Source organism: Amia ocellicauda, unplaced genomic scaffold, assembly GCF_036373705.1.
Source record: "Amia ocellicauda isolate fAmiCal2 unplaced genomic scaffold, fAmiCal2.hap1 HAP1_SCAFFOLD_38, whole genome shotgun sequence".
Taxonomy (NCBI): domain Eukaryota; kingdom Metazoa; phylum Chordata; class Actinopteri; order Amiiformes; family Amiidae; genus Amia; species Amia ocellicauda.
The window spans coordinates 80,301-98,963 of NW_027102952.1; the positions used below are offsets into that span (position 1 = coordinate 80,301).

Below are 18,663 nucleotides of genomic sequence, written 5' to 3' on the forward strand. Positions count from 1 at the left end.
CCTGGAGACAGAAAGAGAGTATTAAGAGCTACGATGAAGTTACCCAGGAGACGTAAAAAGCTTGCAGCACCTGGTATTTATAGGATTTCTCCCATCCAAGTACTGACCAGGCCCTGCCCCGTTTAGCTTCCGAGATCTGACGAGATCGGGCGCATTCAGGACGGTGTGGCCACAAGCCGAAAGGCCTGGCTGCATGATGTCTCTTAAAGGTTGGCGGGTATTGACAGAACTTCCAGCAAAAAAAAAAAAAAAAAAAAAAAAAGAAAAATGGATGGAAAAATATCAGTGCAGCAAAGGGTGTTGACAGTAGCTGGGTACGTGTACAATTCTTCAATTATATCTCCTCCAGACAGAAAGAAATAACTAAGAGCTACGATAAAGTTACCCAGGAGACGTAAAATCTTGCAGCACCAGGTATTTCAATGAGGTCTCCCATCCAAGTACTGGCCAGGTCCTGCCCCGTTTAGCTTCCGAGATCTTACGAGATCGGGCACGTTCAGGACGGTGTGGCCGCAAGCCGAGAAGCCTGGCTGCATGATGTCTCTTAAAGGTTGGCGGGTATTGACGGAACTTCCAGCAAAAAAAAAAAAAAAAAAAAAATGGATGGAAAAATTTCAGTGCAGTAAAGGGTGTTGACAGTAGCTGGGTATGTGTACAATACTTCAATTATATCTCCTCCAGACAGATAGAGAGTATTAAGAGCTACGATAAAGTTACCCAGAAGACGTAAAAGCTTGCAGCACCAGGTATTTCCAGGAGGTCTCACATTCATGTACTGACCAGGTCCTGCCCCGTTTAGCTTCCGAGATCTGACGAGATCGGGCGCGTTCAGGATGGTGTGGCCGCAAGCCGAGATGCATGGCTGCATGATGTCTCTTAAAGGCTGGCGGGTATTGACGGAATTTCCAGCAATAAAAAAAAAAAAAAAAATAGAAAAATGGAGGGAAAAATATCAGTGCAGGAAAGGGTGTTGAAAGTAGCTGGATACGTGTACAATACTTCAATTATATCTCCTCCAGACAGAGAGAGAGTATTAAGAGCTACGATGAAGTTACCCAGGAGACGTAAAAAGCTTGCAGCACCTGGTATTTCTAGGAGGTCTCCCATCCAAGTACTGACCAGGTCCTGCCCCGTTTAGCTTCCGAGATCTGACGAGAGCGGGCGCATTCAGGACGGTGTGGCCGCAAGCCAAGAGGCCTGGCTGCATGATGTCTCTTAAAGGTTGGCGGGTATTGACGGAACTTCCAGCAAAAAAAAAAAAAAAAAAGAAAAATGGATGGAAAAATATCAGTGCAGCAAATGGTGTTGACAGTAGCTGGGTACGTGTACAATACTTCAATTATATCTCCTCCAGACAGATAGAGAGTATTAAGAGCTACGATAAAGTTACCCAGGAGACGTAAAAGCTTGCAGCACCTGGTATTTCCAGGAGGTCTCACATTCAAGTACTGACCAGGTCCTGCCCCGTTTAGCTTCCGAGATCTGACGATATCATGCGCGTTCAGGACGGTGTGGACGCAAGCCAAGAGGCCTGGCTGCATGATGTCTCTTAAAGGCTGGCGGGTATTGTCGGAACTGCCAGCAAAAAAAAAAAAGAAAAATAGAGGGAAAAATACCAGTGCAGCAAAGGGTGTTGAAAGTAGCCGGGTACGTGTACAATTCTTCAATTATATCTCCTCCAGACAGAAAGAGAGTATTAAGAGCTACGATGAAGTTACCCAGGAGACGTAAAAAGCTTGCAGCACCTGGCATTTCCAGGAGGTCACCCATCCAAGTACTGACCAGGCCCTGCCCCGTTTAAATTCCAAGATCTGATGAGATCGGGGGCGTTCAGGACGGTGTGGCTGCAAGCCAAGAGGCCTGGCTGCATGATGTCTCTTAAAGGCTGGCGGGTATCGACGGAACTGCCAGCAAAAAAAAAAAAAGAAAAATAGAGGGAAAAATATCAGTGCAGCAATGGGTGTTGAAAGTAGCCGGGTACGTGTACAATTCTTCAATTATATATTCTCCAGACAGAAAGAGAGTATTAAGAGCTATGATGAAGTTCCCCAGGAGAAGTATAAAGCTGGCAGCACCTGGTATTTCCAGAAGATCTCCCATCCAAGTACTGACCAGGTCCTGCCCCGTTTAGTTTCCGAGATCTTCCGTGATCGGGCGCGTTCAGGACTGTGTGTACGCAAGCCAAGAGGCCTGGCTGCATGATGTCTCTTAATGGCTGGCGGGTATTGACGGAACATCCAGCAAATAAAAAACAAGAGAAATGGTGGTAAAAATATCAGTGCAGCAAAGGGTGTTGAAAGTAGCCAGGTACGTGTACAATTCTTCAATTATATCTCCTCCAGACTGAAAGAGAGTATTAAGAGCAACGATGAAGTTACCCAGGAGACGTAAAAAGCTTGCAGCACCTAGTATATCCAGGAGGACACCCATCCAAGTACTGACAAGGCCCTGCCCCGTTTGGCTTCCGAGATCTGACGAGATCGGGCGCGTTCAGGACGGTGTGGCCGCAAGCCAAGATGCCTGGCTGCATGATGTCTCTTAAAGGCTGGCGGGTATTGACGGAACAGCCAGCAAAAAAAAAAAAGAGAAATGGAGGGAAAAATATCAGTGCAGTAATGGGTTTTGAAAGTAGCCGGGTACGTGTACAATTCTTCAATTATATCTCCTCCGGACAGAAAGAGAGTATTAAGAGCTACGATGAAGTTACCCAGGAGACGTAAAAAGCTTGCAGCACCTGGCATTTTCAGGAGGTCACCCATCCAAGTACTGTCCAGGCCCTGCCCCGTTTAAATTCCAAGATCTGATGAGATCGGGGGCGTTCAGGACGGTGTGGCTGCAAGCCAAGAGGCCTGGCTGCATGATGCCTCTTAATGGTTGGCGGGTTTTGACGGAACATCCAGCAAATAAAAAAAAAGAGAAATGGTGGTAAAAATATCAGTGCAGCAAAGGGTGTTGAAAGTAGCCAGGTACGTGTACAATTCTTCAATTATATCTCCTCCAGACTGAAAGAGAGTATTAAGAGCTACGATGAAGTTACCCAGGAGACGTAAAAAGCTTGCAGCACCTGATATTTCCAGGAGGACACCCATCCAAGTACTGACCAGGCCTTGCCCCGTTTAGCCTCCGAGATCTGACGAGATCGGGCGCGTTCAGGACGGTGTGGCCGCAAGCCGAGATGCCTGGCTGCATGATGTCTCTTAAAGGCTGGCGGGTATTGACGGAACTTCCAGCAAAAAAAAAAAAGAAAAAAAGAAAAAAGAAAAATGGATGGAAAAATATCAGTGCAGCAAAGGGTGTTGACAGTAGCTGGATACGTGTACAATACTTCAATTATATCTCCTCCAGACAGAGAGAGAGTATTAAGAGCTACGATGAAGTTACCCAGGAGACGTAAAAAGCTTGCAGCACCTGGTATTTCTAGGAGGTCTCCCATCCAAGTACTGACCAGGCCCTGCCCCGTTTAGCTTCCGAGATCTGACGAGATCGGGCGCATTCAGGACGGTGTGGCCACAAGCCGAAAGGCCTGGCTGCATGATGTCTCTTAAAGGTTGGCGGGTATTGACGGAACTTCCAGCAAAAAAAAAAAGAAAAAAAGAAAAAAGAAAAATGGATGGAAAAATATCAGTGCAGCAAAGGGTGTTGACAGTAGCTGGATACGTGTACAATACTTCAATTATATCTCCTCCAGACAGAGAGAGAGTATTAAGAGCTACGATGAAGTTACCCAGGAGACGTAAAAAGCTTGCAGCACCTGGTATTTCTAGGAGGTCTCCCATCCAAGTACTGACCAGGTCCTGCCCCGTTTAGCTTCCGAGATCTGACGAGATCGGGCGCATTCAGGACGGTGTGGCCGCAAGCCGAGAGGCCTGGCTGCATGATGTCTCTTAAAGGTTGGCGGGTATTGACGGAACTGCCAGCAAAAAAAAAAAAAAAAAAGAAAAATGGATGGAAAAATATCAGTGCAGCAAAGGGTGTTGAAAGTAGCCGGGTACGTGTACAATTCTTCAATTATATCTCCTGGAGACAGAAAGAGAGTATTAAGAGCTACGATGAAGTTACCCAGGAGACGTAAAAAGCTTGCAGCACCTGGTATTTCTAGGAGGTCTCCCATCCAAGTACTGACCAGGCCCTGCCCCGTTAAGCTTCCGAGATCTGACGAGATCGGGCGCATTCAGGACGGTGTGGCCACAAGCCGAAAGGCCTGGCTGCATGATGTCTCTTAAAGGTTGGCGGGTATTGACGGAACTTCCAGCAAAAAAAAAAAAGAAAAAAAGAAAAAAGAAAAATGGATGGAAAAATATCAGTGCAGCAAAGGGTGTTGACAGTAGCTGGATACGTGTACAATACTTCAATTATATCTCCTCCAGACAGAGAGAGAGTATTAAGAGCTACGATGAAGTTACCCAGGAGACGTAAAAAGCTTGCAGCACCTGGTATTTCTAGGAGGTCTCCCATCCAAGTACTGACCAGGCCCTGCCCCGTTAAGCTTCCGAGATCTGACGAGATCGGGCGCATTCAGGACGGTGTGGCCACAAGCCGAAAGGCCTGGCTGCATGATGTCTCTTAAAGGTTGGCGGGTATTGACGGAACTTCCAGCAAAAAAAAAAAAGAAAAAAAGAAAAAAGAAAAATGGATGGAAAAATATCAGTGCAGCAAAGGGTGTTGACAGTAGCTGGATACGTGTACAATACTTCAATTATATCTCCTCCAGACAGAGAGAGAGTATTAAGAGCTACGATGAAGTTACCCAGGAGACGTAAAAAGCTTGCAGCACCTGGTATTTCTAGGAGGTATCCCATCCAAGTACTGACCAGGTCCTGCCCCGTTTAGCTTCCGAGATCTGACGAGATCGGGCGCATTCAGGACGGTGTGGCCGCAAGCCGAGAGGCCTGGCTGCATGATGTCTCTTAAAGGTTGGCGGGTATTGACGGAACTTCCAGCAAAAAAAAAAAAAAAAAAAAAATGGATGGAAAAATATCAGTGCAGTAAAGGGTGTTGACAGTAGCTGGGTACGTGTACAATACTTCAATTATATCTCCTCCAGACAGATAGAGAGTATTAAGAGCTACGATAAAGTTACCCAGAAGACGTAAAAGCTTGCAGCACCAGGTATTTCCAGGAGGTCTCACATTCATGTACTGACCAGGTCCTGCCCCGTTTAGCTTCCGAGATCTGACGAGATCGGGCGCGTTCAGGATGGTGTGGCCGCAAGCCGAGATGCATGGCTGCATGATGTCTCTTAAAGGCTGGCGGGTATTGACGGAATTTCCAGCAAAAAAAAAAAAAAAAAAATAGAAAAATGGAGGGAAAAATATCAGTGCAGGAAAGGGTGTTGAAAGTAGCTGGATACGTGTACAATACTTCAATTATATCTCCTCCAGACAGAGAGAGAGTATTAAGAGCTACGATGAAGTTACCCAGGAGACATAAAAAGCTTGCAGCACCTGGTATTTCTAGGAGGTCTCCCATCCAAGTACTGACCAGGTCCTGCCCCGTTTAGCTTCCGAGATCTGACGAGATCGGGCGCATTCAGGACGGTGTGGCCGCAAGCCAAGAGGCCTGGCTGCATGATGTCTCTTAAAGGTTGGCGGGTATTGACGGAACTTCCAGCAAAAAAAAAAAAAAAAAAGAAAAATGGATGGAAAAATATCAGTGCAGCAAATGGTGTTGACAGTAGCTGGGTACGTGTACAATACTTCAATTATATCTCCTCCAGACAGATAGAGAGTATTAAGAGCTACGATAAAGTTACCCAGGAGACGTAAAAGCTTGCAGCACCTGGTATTTCCAGGAGGTCTCACATTCAAGTACTGACCAGGTCCTGCCCCGTTTAGCTTCCGAGATCTGACGATATCATGCGCGTTCAGGACGGTGTTGCCGAAAGCCGAGAGGCCCGGCTGCATGATGTCTCTTTAAGGCTTGCGGGTATTGACGGAACTTCCAGCAAAAAAAAAAAGAAAAAAAAAAATGGAGGGAAAAATATCAGTGCAGCAAAGGGTTTTGAAAGTAGCCGGGTACGTGTACAATTCTTCAATAATATCTCCTACAGACTGACAGAGAGTATTAAGAGCTATGATGAAGTTACCCAGGAGACGTAAAAAGCTTGCAGCACCTGGTATTTCCAGGAGGTCACCCATCCAAGTACTGACCAGGCCCTGCCCCGTTAGCTTCCGAGATCTGACGAGATCGGGCGCGCTCAGGACGGTGTGGCCGCAAGCCAAGAGGCCTGGCTGCATGATGTCTCTTAAAGGCTGGCGGGTATTGACGGAACTTCCAGCAAAAAAAAAAAAAAAAAATAGAGGGAAAAATACCAGTGCAGCAAAGGGTGTTGAAAGTAGCCTGGTACGTGTACAATTCTTCAATTATATCTTCTCCAGACAGAAAGAGAGTATAAAGAGCTACGATGAAGTTCCCCAGGAGACGTAAAAAGCTTGCAGCACCTGGTATTTCTAGGAGGTCTCCCATCCAAGTACTGACCAGGCCCTGCCCCGTTTAACTTCCGAAATCTGACGAGATTGGGCGCATTCAGGACGGTGTGGCCACAAGCCAAGAGGTCTGGCTGCATGATGTCTCTTAAAGGCTGGCGGGTATTGACGGAACTTCCAGCAAAAAAAAACAAAAAAAAAAGGAAAATGGAGGGAAAAATATCAGTGCAGGAAAGGGTGTTGAAAGTAGCCGGGTACGTGTACAATACTTCAATTATATCTCCTCCAGACAGAAAGAGAGTATTAAGAGCTACGATGAAGTTACCCAAGAGACGTAAAAAGCTTGCAGCACCTGGTACTTCCAGGAGGTCTCCCATCCAAATACTGACCAGGTCCTGCCCCGTTTAGTTTCTGAGATCTGACGAGATCGGGCGCGTTCAGGACGGTGTGGCCACAAGCCGAGACGCCTGGCTGCATGATGTCTCTTAAAGGCTGGCGGGTATTGACGGAATTTCCAGCATAAAAAAAAAAAAAAAAATAGAAAAATGGAGGGAAAAATATCAGTGCAGGAAAGGGTGTTGAAAGTAGCCGGGTACGTGTACAATTCTTCAATTATATCTCCTCCAGACAGAAAGAGAGTATTAAGAGCTACGATAAAGTTACCCAGGGGACGTAAAAAGCTTGCAGCACCTGGTATTTCCAGGAGGTCACCCATCCAAGTACTGTCTAGGCCCTGCCCCATTTAGCTTCCGAAATCTGATGAGATCAGGCGCGTTCAGGACGGTGTGGCCGCAAGCCAAGAGGCCTGGCTGCATGATGTCTCTTAAAGGCTGGCGGGTATTGACGGAACTTCCAGCAAAAAAAAAAAAAAAAAATAGAAAAAGGGAGGGAAAAATATCAGTGCAGCAAAGGGTGTTGAAAGTAGCCGGGTACATGTACAATTCTTCAATTATATCTCCTCCAGACAGATAGAGAGTATTAAGAGCTACGATAAAGTTACCCAGGAGACGTAAAAGCTTGCAGCACTAGGTATTTCCAGGCGGTCTCACATTCATGTACTAACCAGGTCCTGCCCCGTTTAGCTTCCGAGATCTGACGAGATCGGGCGCGTTCAGTATGGTGTGGCCGCAAGCCGAGATGCCTGGCTGCATGATGTCTCTTAAAGGATGGCGGGTATTGACGGAATTTCCAGCAAAAAAAAAAAAGAAAAATAGAGGGAAAAATATCAGTGCAGCAAAGGGTGTTGAAAGTAGCCGGGTACGTGTACAATTCTTCAATTATATCTCCTCCAGACAGAAAAAGAGAATTAAGAGCTACGATGCAGTTACCCAGGAGACGTAAAAAGCTTGCAGCACCTGGTATTTCCAGGAGGTCACACATCCATGTACTGACCAGGCCCTGCCCCGTTTAGCTTCCGAAATCTGATATGATCGGGCGCATTCAGGACGGTGTGACTACAAGCCAAGAGGCCTGGCTGCATGATGTCTCTTAAAGGCTGGCGGATATTGACGGAACTTCCAGCAAAAAAATAAAATAAAAAGAAAAATGGAGGGAAAAATATCAGTGCAGCAAAGGGTGTTGAAAGTAGCCTAGTACGTGTACAATTCTTCAATTATATCTCCTGGAGACAGAAAGAGAGTATTAAGAGCTACGATGAAGTTACCCAGGAGACGTAAACAGCTTGCAGCACCTGGTATTTCTAGGAGGTCTCCCATTCAAGTACTGACCAGGCCCTGCCCCGTTTAGCTTCCGAGATCTGAAGAGATCGGGCGCATTCAGGACGGTGTGGCCACAAGCCGAAAGGCCTGGCTGCATGATGTCTCTTAAAGGTTGGCGGGTATTGACGGAACTTCCAGCAAAAAAAAAAAAAAAAAAAAGAAAAATGGATGGAAAAATATCAGTGCAGCAAAGGGTGTTGACAGTAGCTGGGTACGTGTACAATACTTCAATTATATCTCCTCCAGACAGATAGAGAGTATTAAGAGCTACGATAAAGTTACCCAGGAGACGTAAAAGCTAGCAGCACCAGGTACTTCCAGGAGGTCTCACATTCATGTACTGACCAGGTCCTGCCCCGTTTAGATTCCGAGATCTGACGAGATCGGGCGCGTTCAGGATGGTGTGGCCGCAAGCCGAGATGCCTGGCTGCATGATGTCTCTTAAAGGCTGGCGGGTATTGACGGAACTGCCAGCAAAAAAAAAAAAGAAAAATAGAGGGAAATATACCAGTGCAGCAAAGGGTGTTGAAAGTAGCCGGGTACGTGTACAATTCTTCAATTATATCTCCTGGAGACAGAAAGAGAGTATTAAGAGCTACGATGAAGTTACCCAGGAGACGTAAAAAGCTTGCAGCACCTGGTATTTCTAGGAGGTCTCCCATCCAAGTACTGACCAGGCCCTGCCCCGTTTAGCTTCCGAGATCTGACGAGATCGGGCGCATTCAGGACGGTGTGGCCACAAGCCGAAAGGCCTGGCTGCATGATGTCTCTTAAAGGTTGGCGGGTATTGACGGAACTTCCAGCAAAAAAAAAAAAAAAAAAAATAGAAAAATGGAGGGAAAAATATCAGTGCAGGAAAGGGTGTTGAAAGTAGCCGGGTACGTGTACAATTCTTCAATTATATCTCCTGGAGACAGAAAGAGAGTATTAAGAGCTACGATGAAGTTACCCAGGAGACGTAAAAAGCTTGCAGCACCTGGTATTTCTAGGAGGTCTACCATCCAAGTACTGACCAGGTCCTGCCCCGTTTAGCTTCCGAGATCTGACGAGATTGGGCGCATTCAGGACGGTGTGGCCGCAAGCCGAGAGACCTGGCTGAATGAAGACTCTTAAAGGTTGGCGGGTATTGACGGAATTTCCAGGAAAAAAAAAAAAAAAAAAAAAATAGAAAAATGGAGGGAAAAATATCAGTGCAGGAAAGGGTGTTGAAAGTAGCTGGGTACGTGTACAATTCTTCAATTATATCTCCTGCAGACAGAAAGAGAGTATTAAGAGCTACGATGAAGTTACCCAGGAGACGTAAACAGCTTGCAGCACCTGGTATTTCTAGGAGGTCTCCCATCCAAGTACTGACCAGGCCCTGCCCCGTTTAGCTTCCGAGATCTGAAGAGATCGGGCGCATTCAGGACGGTGTGGCCACAAGCCGAAAGGCCTGGCTGCATGATGTCTCTTAAAGGTTGGCGGGTATTGACGGAACTTCCAGCAAAAAAAAAAAAAAAAAAAAGAAAAATGGATGGAAAAATATCAGTGCAGCAAAGGGTGTTGACAGTAGCTGGGTACGTGTACAATACTTCAATTATATCTCCTCCAGACAGATAGAGAGTATTAAGAGCTACGATAAAGTTACCCAGGAGACGTAAAAGCTAGCAGCACCAGGTACTTCCAGGAGGTCTCACATTCATGTACTGACCAGGTCCTGCCCCGTTTAGATTCCGAGATCTGACGAGATCGGGCGCGTTCAGGATGGTGTGGCCGCAAGCCGAGATGCCTGGCTGCATGATGTCTCTTAAAGGCTGGCGGGTATTGACGGAACTGCCAGCAAAAAAAAAAAAAGAAAAATAGAGGGAAATATACCAGTGCAGCAAAGGGTGTTGAAAGTAGCCGGGTACGTGTACAATTCTTCAATTATATCTCCTGGAGACAGAAAGAGAGTATTAAGAGCTACGATGAAGTTACCCAGGAGACGTAAAAAGCTTGCAGCACCTGGTATTTCTAGGAGGTCTCCCATCCAAGTACTGACCAGGCCCTGCCCCGTTTAGCTTCCGAGATCTGACGAGATCGGGCGCATTCAGGACGGTGTGGCCACAAGCCGAAAGGCCTGGCTGCATGATGTCTCTTAAAGGTTGGCGGGTATTGACGGAACTTCCAGCAAAAAAAAAAAAAAAAAAAAATAGAAAAATGGAGGGAAAAATATCAGTGCAGGAAAGGGTGTTGAAAGTAGCCGGGTACGTGTACAATTCTTCAATTATATCTCCTGGAGACAGAAAGAGAGTATTAAGAGCTACGATGAAGTTACCCAGGAGACGTAAAAAGCTTGCAGCACCTGGTATTTCTAGGAGGTCTACCATCCAAGTACTGACCAGGTCCTGCCCCGTTTAGCTTCCGAGATCTGACGAGATCGGGCGCATTCAAGACGGTGTGGCCACAAGCCGAAAGGCCTGGCTGCATGATGTCTCTTAAAGGTTGGCGGGTATTGACGGAACTTCCAGCAAAAAATAAAAATAAAAAAAGAAAAAAGAAAAATGGATGGAAAAATATCAGTGCAGCAAAGGGTGTTGACAGTAGCTGGATACGTGTACAATACTTCAATTATATCTCCTCCAGACAGAGAGAGAGTATTAAGAGCTACGATAAAGTTACCCAGGAGACGTAAAAGCTTGCAGCACTAGGTATTTCCAGGAGGTCTCACATTCATGTACTGACCAGGTCCTGCCCCGTTTAGCTTCCGAGATCTGACGAGATCGGGCGCGTTCAGGATGGTGTGGCCGCAAGCCGAGATGCCTGGCTGCATGATGTCTCTTAAAGGCTGGCGGGTATTGACGGAACTTCCAGCAAAAAAAAAAAAAAAAAAAAATAGAAAAATGGAGGGAAAAATATCAGTGCAGCAAAGGGTGTTGAAAGTAGCCGGGTACGTGTACAATTCTTCAATTATATCTCCTCCAGACAGAAAGAGAGAATTAAGAGCTACGATGAAGTTACCCAGGAGACGTAAAAAGCTTGCAGCACCTGGTATTTCCAGGAGGTCTCCCATCCAAGTACTGACCAGGCCCTGCCCCGTTTAGCTTCCGAGATCTGACGAGATCGTGCGCATTCAGGACGGTGTGGCCACAAGCCGAAAGGCCTGGCTGCATGATGTCTCTTAAAGGTTGGCGGGTATTGACGGAACTTCCAGCAAAAAATAAAAATAAAAAAATAAAAAAGAAAAATGGATGGAAAAATATCAGTGCAGCAAAGGGTGTTGACAGTAGCTGGATACGTGTACAATACTTCAATTATATCTCCTCCAGACAGAGAGAGAGTATTAAGAGCTACGATAAAGTTACCCAGGAGACGTAAAAGCTTGCAGCACTAGGTATTTCCAGGAGGTCTCACATTCATGTACTGACCAGGTCCTGCCCCATTTAGCTTCCGAGATCTGACGAGATCGGGCGCGTTCAGGATGGTGTGGCCGCAAGCCGAGATGCCTGGCTGCATGATGTCTCTTAAAGGCTGGCGGGTATTGACGGAACTTCCAGCAAAGAAAAAAAAAAAAAAAAATAGAAAAATGGAGGGAAAAATATCAGTGCAGCAAAGGGTGTTGAAAGTAGCCGGGTACGTGTACAATTCTTCAATTATATCTCCTGGAGACAGAAAGAGAGTATTAAGAGCTACGATGAAGTTACCCAGGAGACGTAAAAAGCTTGCAGCACCTGGTATTTCCAGGAGGTCACACATCCATGTACTGACCAGGCCTTGCCCCGTTTAGCTTCCGAAATCTGATATGATCGGGCGCATTCAGGACGGTGTGACTACAAGCCAAGAGGCCTGGCTGCATGATGTCTCTTAAAGGCTGGCGGATATTGACGGAACTTCCAGCAAAAAAATAAAATAAAAAGAAAAATGGAGGGAAAAATATCAGTGCAGCAAAGGGTGTTGAAAGTAGCGTAGTACGTGTACAATTCTTCAATTATATCTCCTGGAGACAGAAAGAGAGTATTAAGAGCTACGATGAAGTTACCCAGGAGACGTAAAAGGCTTGCAGCACCTGGTATTTCTAGGAGGTCTCCCATCCAAGTACTGACCAGGCCCTGCCCCGTTTAGCTTCCGAGATCTGACGAGATTGGGCGCATTCAGGACGGTGTGGCCACAAGCCGAGAGGCCTGGCTGAATGATGTCTCTTAAAGGTTGGCGGGTATTGACGGAACTTCCAGCAAAAAGAAAAAAAAAAAAAAAAGAAAAATGGATGGAAAAATATCAGTGCAGCAAAGGGTGTTGACAGTAGCTGGGTACGTGTACAATTCTTCAATTAAATCTCCTGCAGACAGAAAGAGAGAATTAAGAGCTACAATAAAGTTACCCAGGACACGTAAAAGCTTGCAGCACCAGGTATTTCCAGGAGGTCTCCCATCCAAGTACTGACCAGGTCCTGCCCCGTTTAGCTTCCGAGATCTTACGCGATCGGGCGCGTTCAGGACGGTGTGGCCGCAAGCCGAGAGGCCTGGCTGCATGATGTCTCTTAAAGGTTGGCGGGTATTGACGGAACTTCCAGCAAAAAAAAAAAAAAAAAAAAAAAAAAGAAAAATGGATGGAAAAATATCAGTGCAGCAAAGGGTGTTGACAGTTGCTGGGTACGTGTACAATACTTCAATTATATCTGCTCCAGACAGATAGAGAGTATTAAGAGCTACGATAAAGTTACCCAGGAGACGTAAAAGCTAGCAGCACCAGGTACTTCCAGGAGGTCTCACATTCATGTACTGACCAGGTCCTGCACCGTTTAGCTTCCGAGATCTGACGAGATCGGGCGCGTTCAGGATGGTGTGGCCGCAAGCCGAGATGCCTGGCTGCATGATGTCTCTTAAAGGCTGGCGGGTATTGACGGAACTTCCAGCAAAAAAAAAAAAAAAAAAAAATAGAAAAATGGAGGGAAAAATATCAGTGCAGCAAAGGGTGTTGAAAGTAGCCGGGTACGTGTACAATTCTTCAATTATATCTCATCCAGACAGAAAGAGAGAATTAAGAGCTACGATAAAGTTACCCAGGAGACGTAAAAGCTTGCAGCACCAGGTATTTCCAGGAGGTCTCCCATCCAAGTACTGACCAGGCCCTGCCCCGTTTAGCTTCCGAAATCTGATATGATCGGCCGCATTCAGGACGGTGTGACTACAAGCCAAGAGGCCTGGCTGCATGATGTCTCTTAATGGCTGGCGGATATTGACGGAACTTCCAGCAAAAAAATAAAATAAAAAGAAAAATGGAGGGAAAAATATCAGTGCAGCAAAGGGTGTTGAAAGTAGCCTAGTACGTGTACAATTCTTCAATTATATCTCCTGGAGACAGAAAGAGAGTATTAAGAGCTAGGATGAAGTTACCCAGGAGACGTAAACAGCTTGCAGCACCTGGTATTTCTAGGAGGTCTCCCATCCAAGTACTGACCAGGCCCTGCCCCGTTTAGCTTCCGAGATCTGACGAGATCGGGCGCATTCAGGACAGTGTGGCCACAAGCCGAAAGGCCTGGCTGCATGATGTCTCTTAAAGGTTGGCGGGTATTGACGGAACTTCCAGCAAAAAAAAAAAAGAAAAATAGAGGGAAAAATACAAGTGCAGCAAAGGGTGTTGAAAGTAGCCGGGTACGTGTACAATTCTTCAATTATATCTTCTCCAGACAGAAAGAGAGTATTTAGAGCTACAATGAAGTTCCCCAGGAGACGTAAAAAGCTGGCAGCACCTGGTATTTCCAGGAGGTCTCACATTTAAGTACTGACCAGGTCCTGCCCCGTTTAGCTTCCGAGATCTGATAAGATCGGGCGCGTTCAGGACGGTGTGGCCGCAAGCCGAGATGTCTGGCTGCATGATGTCTCTTAAAGGCTGGCGGGTATTGACGGAATTTCCAGCAAAAAAAAAAGAAAAATGGAGGGAAAAATATCAGTGCTGGAAAGGGTGTTGAAAGTAGCTGGGTACGTGTACAATTCTTCAATTAAATCTCCTGGAGACAGAAAGAGAGTATTAAGAGCTACGATGAAGTTACCCAGGAGACGTAAAAAGCTTGCAGCACCTGGTATTTCTAGGAGGTCTCCCATCCAAGTACTGACCAGGCCCTGCCCCGTTTAGCTTCCGACTTCAGACGAGATCGGGCGCATTCAGGACGGTGTGGCCACAAGTCAAAAGGCCTGGCTGCATGATGTCTCTTAAAGGTTGGCGGGTATTGACGGAACTTCCAGCAAAAAAAAAAAAGAAAAATGGATGGAAAAATATCAGTGCAGCAAAGGGTGTTGACAGTAGCTGGGTACGTGTACAATTCTTCAATTAAATCTCCTGCAGACAGAAAGAGAGAATTAAGAGCTACGATAAAGTTACCCAGGACACGTAAAAGCTTACAGCACCAGGTATTTCCAGGAGGTCTCCCATCCAAGTACTGACCAGGTCCTGCCCCGTTTAGCTTCCGAGATCTTACGCGATCGGGCGCGTTCAGGACGGTGTGGCCGCAAGCCGAGAGGCCTGGCTGCATGATGTCTCTTAAAGGTTGGCGGGTATTGACGGAACTTCCAGAAAAAAAAAAAAAAAAAAAAAAAAAAAAAAAAAGAAAAATGGATGGAAAAATATCAGTGCAGCAAAGGGTGTTGACAGTAGCTGGGTACGTGTACAATACTTCAATTATATCTCCTCCAGACAGATAGAGAGTATTAAGAGCTACGATAAAGTTACCCAGGAGACGTAAAAGCTTGCAGCACGAGGTATTTCCAGGAGGTCTCACATTCATGTACTGACCAGGTCCTGCCCCGTTTAGCTTCCGAGATCTGACGAGATCGGGCGCGTTCAGGATGGTGTGGCCGCAAGCCGAGATGCCTGGCTGCATGATGTCTCTTAAAGGCTGGCGGGTATTGACGGAACTGCCAGCAAAAAAAAAAAAGAAAAATAGAGGGAAATATACCAGTGCAGCAAAGGGTGTTGAAAGTAGCCGGGTACGTGTACAATTCTTCAATTATATCTCCTGGAGACAGAAAGAGAGTATTAAGAGCTACGATGAAGTTACCCAGGAGACGTAAAAAGCTTGCAGCACCTGGTATTTCTAGGAGGTCTCCCATCCAAGTACTGACCAGGCCCTGCCCCGTTTAGCTTCCGAGATCTGACGAGATCGGGCGCATTCAGGACGGTGTGGCCACAAGCCGAGATGCCTGGCTGCATGATGTCTCTTAAAGGTTGGCGGGTATTGACGGAACTTCCAGCAAAAAAAAAAAAAAGAAAAATGGAGGGAAAAATATCAGTGCAGGAAAGGGTGTTGAAAGTAGCCGGGTACGTGTACAATTCTTCAATTATATCTCCTGGAGACAGAAAGAGAGTATTAAGAGCTACGATGAAGTTACCCAGGAGACGTAAAAAGCTTGCAGGACCTGGTATTTCCAGGAGGTCTCCCATCAAAGTACTGACCAGGCCCTGCCCCGTTTAGCTTCCGAGATCTGATGAGATCGGGCGCGTTCAGGACGGAGTGGCCACAAGCCGAAAGGCCTGGCTGCATGATGTCTCTTAAAGGTTGGCGGGTATTGACGGAACTTCCAGCAAAAAAAAAAATTAAAAAAAGAAAAAAGAAAAATAAATGGAAAAATATCAGTGCAGCAAAGGGTGTTGACAGTAGCTGGATACGTGTACAATACTTCAATTATATCTCCTCCAGACAGAGAGAGAGTATTAAGAGCTACGATAAAGTTACCCAGGAGACGTAAAAGCTTGCAGCACTAGGTATTTCCAGGAGGTCTCACTTTCATGTACTGACCAGGTCCTGCCCCGTTTAGCTTCCGAGATCTGACGAGATCGGGCGCGTTCAGGATGGTGTGGCCGCAAGCTGAGATGCCTGGCTGCATGATGTCTCTTAAAGGCTGGCGGGTATTGACGGAACTGCCAGCAAAAAAAAAAAAAAAAAAGAAAAATGGATGGAAAAATATCAGTGCAGCAAATAGTGTTGACAGTAGCTGGGTACGTGTACAATACTTCAATTATATCTCCTCCAGACAGATAGAGAGTATTAAGAGCTACGATGAAGTTACCCAGGAGACGTAAAAAGCTTGCAGCACCTGGTATTTCTAGGAGGTCTCTCATCCAAGTACTGACCAGGCCCTGCCCCGTTTAGCTTCCGAGATCTGACGAGATCGGGCGCATTCAGGACGGTGTGGCCACAAGCCGAAAGGCCTGGCTGCATGATGTCTCTTAAAGGTTGGCGGGTATTGACGGAACTTCCAGCAAAAAAAAAAAAAAAAAAAAATAGAAAAATGGAGGGAAAAATATCAGTGCAGGAAAGGGTGTTGAAAGTAGCCGGGTACGTGTACAATTCTTCAATTATATCTCCTGCAGACTGAAAGAGAGTATTAAGAGCTACGATAAAGTTACCCAGGAGACGTAAAAGCTTGCAGCACCTGGTATTTCCAGGAGGTCTCACATTCAAGTACTGACCAGGTCCTGCCCGTTTAGCTTCCGAGATCTGACGATATCATGCGCGTTCAGGACGGTGTGGCCGAAAGCCAAGAGGCCCGGCTGCATGATGTCTCTTTAAGGCTGGCGGGTATTGACGGAACTTCAAGCAAAAAAAAAAAGAAAAAAGAAAAATGGAGGGAAAAATATCAGTGCAGCAAAGGGTTTTGAAAGTAGCCGGGTACGTGTACAATTCTTCAATAATATCTCCTACAGACTGAAAGAGAGTATTAAGAGCTATGATGAAGTTACCCAGGAGACGTAAAAAGCTTGCAGCACCTGGTATTTCCAGGAGGTCACCCATCCAAGTACTGACCAGGCCCTGCCCCGTTAGCTTCCGAGATCTGACGAGATCGGGCGCGTTCAGGACGGTGTGGCCGCAAGCCAAGAGGCCTGGCTGCATGATGTCTCTTAAAGGCTGGCGGGTATTGATGGAACTTCCAGCAAAAAAAAAAAAAAAAAAAAATGGAAAATGGAGGGAAAAATATCAGTGCAGCAAAGGCTGTTGAAAGTAGCCGGGTACGTGTACAATACTTCAATTATATCTCCTCCAGACTGAATGAGAGTATTAAGAGCTACGCTGAAGTTACCCAGGAGATGTAAAAAGCTTTCAGCACCTGGTATTTCCAGGAGGTCAACCATCCAATTATTGACCAGGCCCTGCCCAGTTTTTCTTCCGAGATCTGACGAGATCTTGCGTCTTCAGGACGGTGTGGCCTCAAGCCAAGAGGCCTGGCTGCATGATGTCTCTTAAAGGCTGGAGGGTATTGATGGAACTTCCAGCAAGAAACAAAAGAAAAAAGAAAAATGGAGGGAAAAATATCAGTGCAGCAAAGCGTGTTGAAGGTAGCCGGGTACGTGTACAATTCTTCAATTATATCTCCTCCAGACAGATAGAGAGTATTAAGAGCTACGATAAAGTTACCCAGGAGACGTAAAAGCTTGCAGCACCAGGTATTTCCAGGAGGTCTCACATTCAAGTACTGACCAGGTCCTGCCCCGTTTAGCTTCCGAGATCTGACGAGATCGGGCGCGTTCAGGACGGTGTGGCCACAAGCCGAGAGGCCTGGCTGCATGATGTCTCTTAAAGGTTGGCGGGTATTGACGGAACTTCCTGCAAAAAAAAAAAAAAAAAGAAAAATGGATGGAAAAATATCAGTGCAGCAAATGGTGTTGACAGTAGCTGGGTACGTGTACAATACTTCAATTATATCTCCTCCAGACAGATAGAGAGTATTAAGAGCTACGATAAAGTTACCCAGGAGACGTAAAAGCTTGCAGCACCAGGTATTTCCAGGAGGTCTCACATTCATGTACTGACCAGGTCCTGCCCCGTTTAGCTTCCGAGATCTGACGAGATCGGGCGCGTTCAGGATGGTGTGGCCGCAAGCCAAGATGCCTGGCTGCATGATGTCTCTTAAAGGCTGGCGGGTATTGACGGAATTTCCAGAAAAAAAAAAAAAAATTGAAAAATGGCGGGAAAAATATCAGTGCAGGAAAGGGTGTTGAAAGTAGCCGGGTACGTGTACAATTCTTCAATTATATCTCCTGGAGACAGAAAGAGAGTATTAAGAGCTACGATGAAGTTACCCAGGAGATGTAAAAAGCTTGCAGCACCTGGTATTTCTAGGAAGTCTCCCATCCAAGTACTGACCAGGTCGTGCCCCGTTTAGCTTCCAAGATCTGACGATATCATGCGCGTTCAGGACGGTGTGGCCGAAAGCCGAGAGGCCCGGCTGCATGATGTCTCTTAAAGGTTGGCGGGTATTGACGGAACTTCCAGCAAAAAAAAAAAAAAAAAAAAAGAAAAATGGATGGAAAAATATCAGTGCAGCAAAGGGTGTTGACAGTAGCTGGGTACGTGTACAATTCTTCAATTATATCTCCTCCAGACAGAAAGAGAGAACTAAGAGCTACGATAAAGTTACCCAGGAGACGTAAAATCTTGCAGCACCAGGTATTTCCAGGAGGTCTCCCATCCAAGTACTGACCAGGTCCTGCCCCGTTTAGCTTCCGAGATCTTACGAGATCGGGCACGTTCAGGACGATGTGGCCGCAAGCCGAGAGGCCTGGCTGCA

General features: G+C 46.2%; 15 non-coding genes and 37 pseudogenes across 15 annotated transcripts; all 52 read right to left on the reverse strand.

Moving 5' to 3' along the window:
- Positions 1–58: 58 nt before the first annotated feature.
- On the reverse strand, positions 59–177 carry LOC136734375 (uncharacterized; annotated as a pseudogene).
- A 222-nt stretch (positions 178–399) lies between these two features.
- LOC136734293 (uncharacterized) lies at positions 400–518 on the reverse strand (annotated as a pseudogene).
- Positions 519–731: 213 nt separating this feature from the next.
- Positions 732–850, reverse strand: LOC136734260 (uncharacterized; annotated as a pseudogene).
- A 220-nt stretch (positions 851–1,070) lies between these two features.
- On the reverse strand, positions 1,071–1,189 carry LOC136734162 (uncharacterized; annotated as a pseudogene).
- A 215-nt stretch (positions 1,190–1,404) lies between these two features.
- Positions 1,405–1,523, reverse strand: LOC136733919 (uncharacterized; annotated as a pseudogene).
- Positions 1,524–1,733: 210 nt separating this feature from the next.
- On the reverse strand, positions 1,734–1,852 carry LOC136734104 (uncharacterized; annotated as a pseudogene).
- Positions 1,853–2,393: 541 nt separating this feature from the next.
- Positions 2,394–2,512, reverse strand: LOC136734249 (uncharacterized; annotated as a pseudogene).
- Positions 2,513–2,722: 210 nt separating this feature from the next.
- Positions 2,723–2,841, reverse strand: LOC136734163 (uncharacterized; annotated as a pseudogene).
- Positions 2,842–3,052: 211 nt separating this feature from the next.
- On the reverse strand, positions 3,053–3,171 carry LOC136734201 (uncharacterized; annotated as a pseudogene).
- Positions 3,172–3,396: 225 nt separating this feature from the next.
- On the reverse strand, positions 3,397–3,515 carry LOC136734335 (5S ribosomal RNA). Its single transcript, XR_010810488.1, has one exon. It is a non-coding gene; the product is annotated as a 5S ribosomal RNA (ribosomal RNA).
- A 224-nt stretch (positions 3,516–3,739) lies between these two features.
- LOC136733992 (5S ribosomal RNA) lies at positions 3,740–3,858 on the reverse strand. Its single transcript, XR_010810372.1, has one exon. It is a non-coding gene; the product is annotated as a 5S ribosomal RNA (ribosomal RNA).
- Positions 3,859–4,074: 216 nt separating this feature from the next.
- On the reverse strand, positions 4,075–4,193 carry LOC136734094 (uncharacterized; annotated as a pseudogene).
- Positions 4,194–4,418: 225 nt separating this feature from the next.
- On the reverse strand, positions 4,419–4,537 carry LOC136734095 (uncharacterized; annotated as a pseudogene).
- A 225-nt stretch (positions 4,538–4,762) lies between these two features.
- On the reverse strand, positions 4,763–4,881 carry LOC136734036 (5S ribosomal RNA). The gene has a single exon (XR_010810415.1). It is a non-coding gene; the product is annotated as a 5S ribosomal RNA (ribosomal RNA).
- A 213-nt stretch (positions 4,882–5,094) lies between these two features.
- On the reverse strand, positions 5,095–5,213 carry LOC136734261 (uncharacterized; annotated as a pseudogene).
- Positions 5,214–5,432: 219 nt separating this feature from the next.
- LOC136733993 (5S ribosomal RNA) lies at positions 5,433–5,551 on the reverse strand. The gene has a single exon (XR_010810373.1). It is a non-coding gene; the product is annotated as a 5S ribosomal RNA (ribosomal RNA).
- Positions 5,552–5,766: 215 nt separating this feature from the next.
- LOC136733961 (uncharacterized) lies at positions 5,767–5,885 on the reverse strand (annotated as a pseudogene).
- A 215-nt stretch (positions 5,886–6,100) lies between these two features.
- LOC136734064 (5S ribosomal RNA) lies at positions 6,101–6,218 on the reverse strand. The gene has a single exon (XR_010810443.1). It is a non-coding gene; the product is annotated as a 5S ribosomal RNA (ribosomal RNA).
- Positions 6,219–6,428: 210 nt separating this feature from the next.
- On the reverse strand, positions 6,429–6,547 carry LOC136734214 (uncharacterized; annotated as a pseudogene).
- A 218-nt stretch (positions 6,548–6,765) lies between these two features.
- Positions 6,766–6,884, reverse strand: LOC136734223 (uncharacterized; annotated as a pseudogene).
- Positions 6,885–7,103: 219 nt separating this feature from the next.
- Positions 7,104–7,222, reverse strand: LOC136734188 (uncharacterized; annotated as a pseudogene).
- Positions 7,223–7,439: 217 nt separating this feature from the next.
- On the reverse strand, positions 7,440–7,558 carry LOC136734421 (uncharacterized; annotated as a pseudogene).
- A 210-nt stretch (positions 7,559–7,768) lies between these two features.
- LOC136734388 (uncharacterized) lies at positions 7,769–7,887 on the reverse strand (annotated as a pseudogene).
- Positions 7,888–8,103: 216 nt separating this feature from the next.
- Positions 8,104–8,222, reverse strand: LOC136734046 (5S ribosomal RNA). Its single transcript, XR_010810425.1, has one exon. It is a non-coding gene; the product is annotated as a 5S ribosomal RNA (ribosomal RNA).
- A 217-nt stretch (positions 8,223–8,439) lies between these two features.
- LOC136733864 (uncharacterized) lies at positions 8,440–8,558 on the reverse strand (annotated as a pseudogene).
- A 210-nt stretch (positions 8,559–8,768) lies between these two features.
- On the reverse strand, positions 8,769–8,887 carry LOC136734346 (5S ribosomal RNA). The gene has a single exon (XR_010810489.1). It is a non-coding gene; the product is annotated as a 5S ribosomal RNA (ribosomal RNA).
- A 220-nt stretch (positions 8,888–9,107) lies between these two features.
- LOC136734243 (uncharacterized) lies at positions 9,108–9,226 on the reverse strand (annotated as a pseudogene).
- A 222-nt stretch (positions 9,227–9,448) lies between these two features.
- On the reverse strand, positions 9,449–9,567 carry LOC136734009 (5S ribosomal RNA). Its single transcript, XR_010810389.1, has one exon. It is a non-coding gene; the product is annotated as a 5S ribosomal RNA (ribosomal RNA).
- A 217-nt stretch (positions 9,568–9,784) lies between these two features.
- Positions 9,785–9,903, reverse strand: LOC136733865 (uncharacterized; annotated as a pseudogene).
- A 211-nt stretch (positions 9,904–10,114) lies between these two features.
- On the reverse strand, positions 10,115–10,233 carry LOC136734357 (5S ribosomal RNA). Its single transcript, XR_010810490.1, has one exon. It is a non-coding gene; the product is annotated as a 5S ribosomal RNA (ribosomal RNA).
- A 221-nt stretch (positions 10,234–10,454) lies between these two features.
- On the reverse strand, positions 10,455–10,573 carry LOC136734179 (uncharacterized; annotated as a pseudogene).
- A 224-nt stretch (positions 10,574–10,797) lies between these two features.
- Positions 10,798–10,916, reverse strand: LOC136734366 (uncharacterized; annotated as a pseudogene).
- A 221-nt stretch (positions 10,917–11,137) lies between these two features.
- Positions 11,138–11,256, reverse strand: LOC136734020 (5S ribosomal RNA). The gene has a single exon (XR_010810399.1). It is a non-coding gene; the product is annotated as a 5S ribosomal RNA (ribosomal RNA).
- Positions 11,257–11,480: 224 nt separating this feature from the next.
- On the reverse strand, positions 11,481–11,599 carry LOC136734423 (uncharacterized; annotated as a pseudogene).
- Positions 11,600–11,820: 221 nt separating this feature from the next.
- Positions 11,821–11,939, reverse strand: LOC136733868 (uncharacterized; annotated as a pseudogene).
- Positions 11,940–12,155: 216 nt separating this feature from the next.
- Positions 12,156–12,274, reverse strand: LOC136734083 (5S ribosomal RNA). Its single transcript, XR_010810461.1, has one exon. It is a non-coding gene; the product is annotated as a 5S ribosomal RNA (ribosomal RNA).
- Positions 12,275–12,493: 219 nt separating this feature from the next.
- LOC136734031 (5S ribosomal RNA) lies at positions 12,494–12,612 on the reverse strand. The gene has a single exon (XR_010810410.1). It is a non-coding gene; the product is annotated as a 5S ribosomal RNA (ribosomal RNA).
- Positions 12,613–12,835: 223 nt separating this feature from the next.
- On the reverse strand, positions 12,836–12,954 carry LOC136734476 (uncharacterized; annotated as a pseudogene).
- Positions 12,955–13,174: 220 nt separating this feature from the next.
- On the reverse strand, positions 13,175–13,293 carry LOC136734304 (uncharacterized; annotated as a pseudogene).
- A 216-nt stretch (positions 13,294–13,509) lies between these two features.
- LOC136734027 (5S ribosomal RNA) lies at positions 13,510–13,628 on the reverse strand. Its single transcript, XR_010810406.1, has one exon. It is a non-coding gene; the product is annotated as a 5S ribosomal RNA (ribosomal RNA).
- Positions 13,629–13,838: 210 nt separating this feature from the next.
- On the reverse strand, positions 13,839–13,957 carry LOC136734345 (uncharacterized; annotated as a pseudogene).
- A 208-nt stretch (positions 13,958–14,165) lies between these two features.
- On the reverse strand, positions 14,166–14,284 carry LOC136734181 (uncharacterized; annotated as a pseudogene).
- A 209-nt stretch (positions 14,285–14,493) lies between these two features.
- LOC136734129 (uncharacterized) lies at positions 14,494–14,612 on the reverse strand (annotated as a pseudogene).
- A 229-nt stretch (positions 14,613–14,841) lies between these two features.
- LOC136734394 (uncharacterized) lies at positions 14,842–14,960 on the reverse strand (annotated as a pseudogene).
- A 210-nt stretch (positions 14,961–15,170) lies between these two features.
- Positions 15,171–15,289, reverse strand: LOC136734369 (5S ribosomal RNA). Its single transcript, XR_010810491.1, has one exon. It is a non-coding gene; the product is annotated as a 5S ribosomal RNA (ribosomal RNA).
- Positions 15,290–15,501: 212 nt separating this feature from the next.
- Positions 15,502–15,620, reverse strand: LOC136734110 (uncharacterized; annotated as a pseudogene).
- A 224-nt stretch (positions 15,621–15,844) lies between these two features.
- LOC136734435 (uncharacterized) lies at positions 15,845–15,963 on the reverse strand (annotated as a pseudogene).
- A 216-nt stretch (positions 15,964–16,179) lies between these two features.
- Positions 16,180–16,298, reverse strand: LOC136734097 (uncharacterized; annotated as a pseudogene).
- Positions 16,299–16,852: 554 nt separating this feature from the next.
- On the reverse strand, positions 16,853–16,970 carry LOC136734018 (5S ribosomal RNA). Its single transcript, XR_010810397.1, has one exon. It is a non-coding gene; the product is annotated as a 5S ribosomal RNA (ribosomal RNA).
- Positions 16,971–17,524: 554 nt separating this feature from the next.
- Positions 17,525–17,643, reverse strand: LOC136734213 (uncharacterized; annotated as a pseudogene).
- A 214-nt stretch (positions 17,644–17,857) lies between these two features.
- Positions 17,858–17,976, reverse strand: LOC136734262 (uncharacterized; annotated as a pseudogene).
- A 551-nt stretch (positions 17,977–18,527) lies between these two features.
- On the reverse strand, positions 18,528–18,646 carry LOC136734247 (uncharacterized; annotated as a pseudogene).
- Positions 18,647–18,663: the final 17 nt, after the last annotated feature.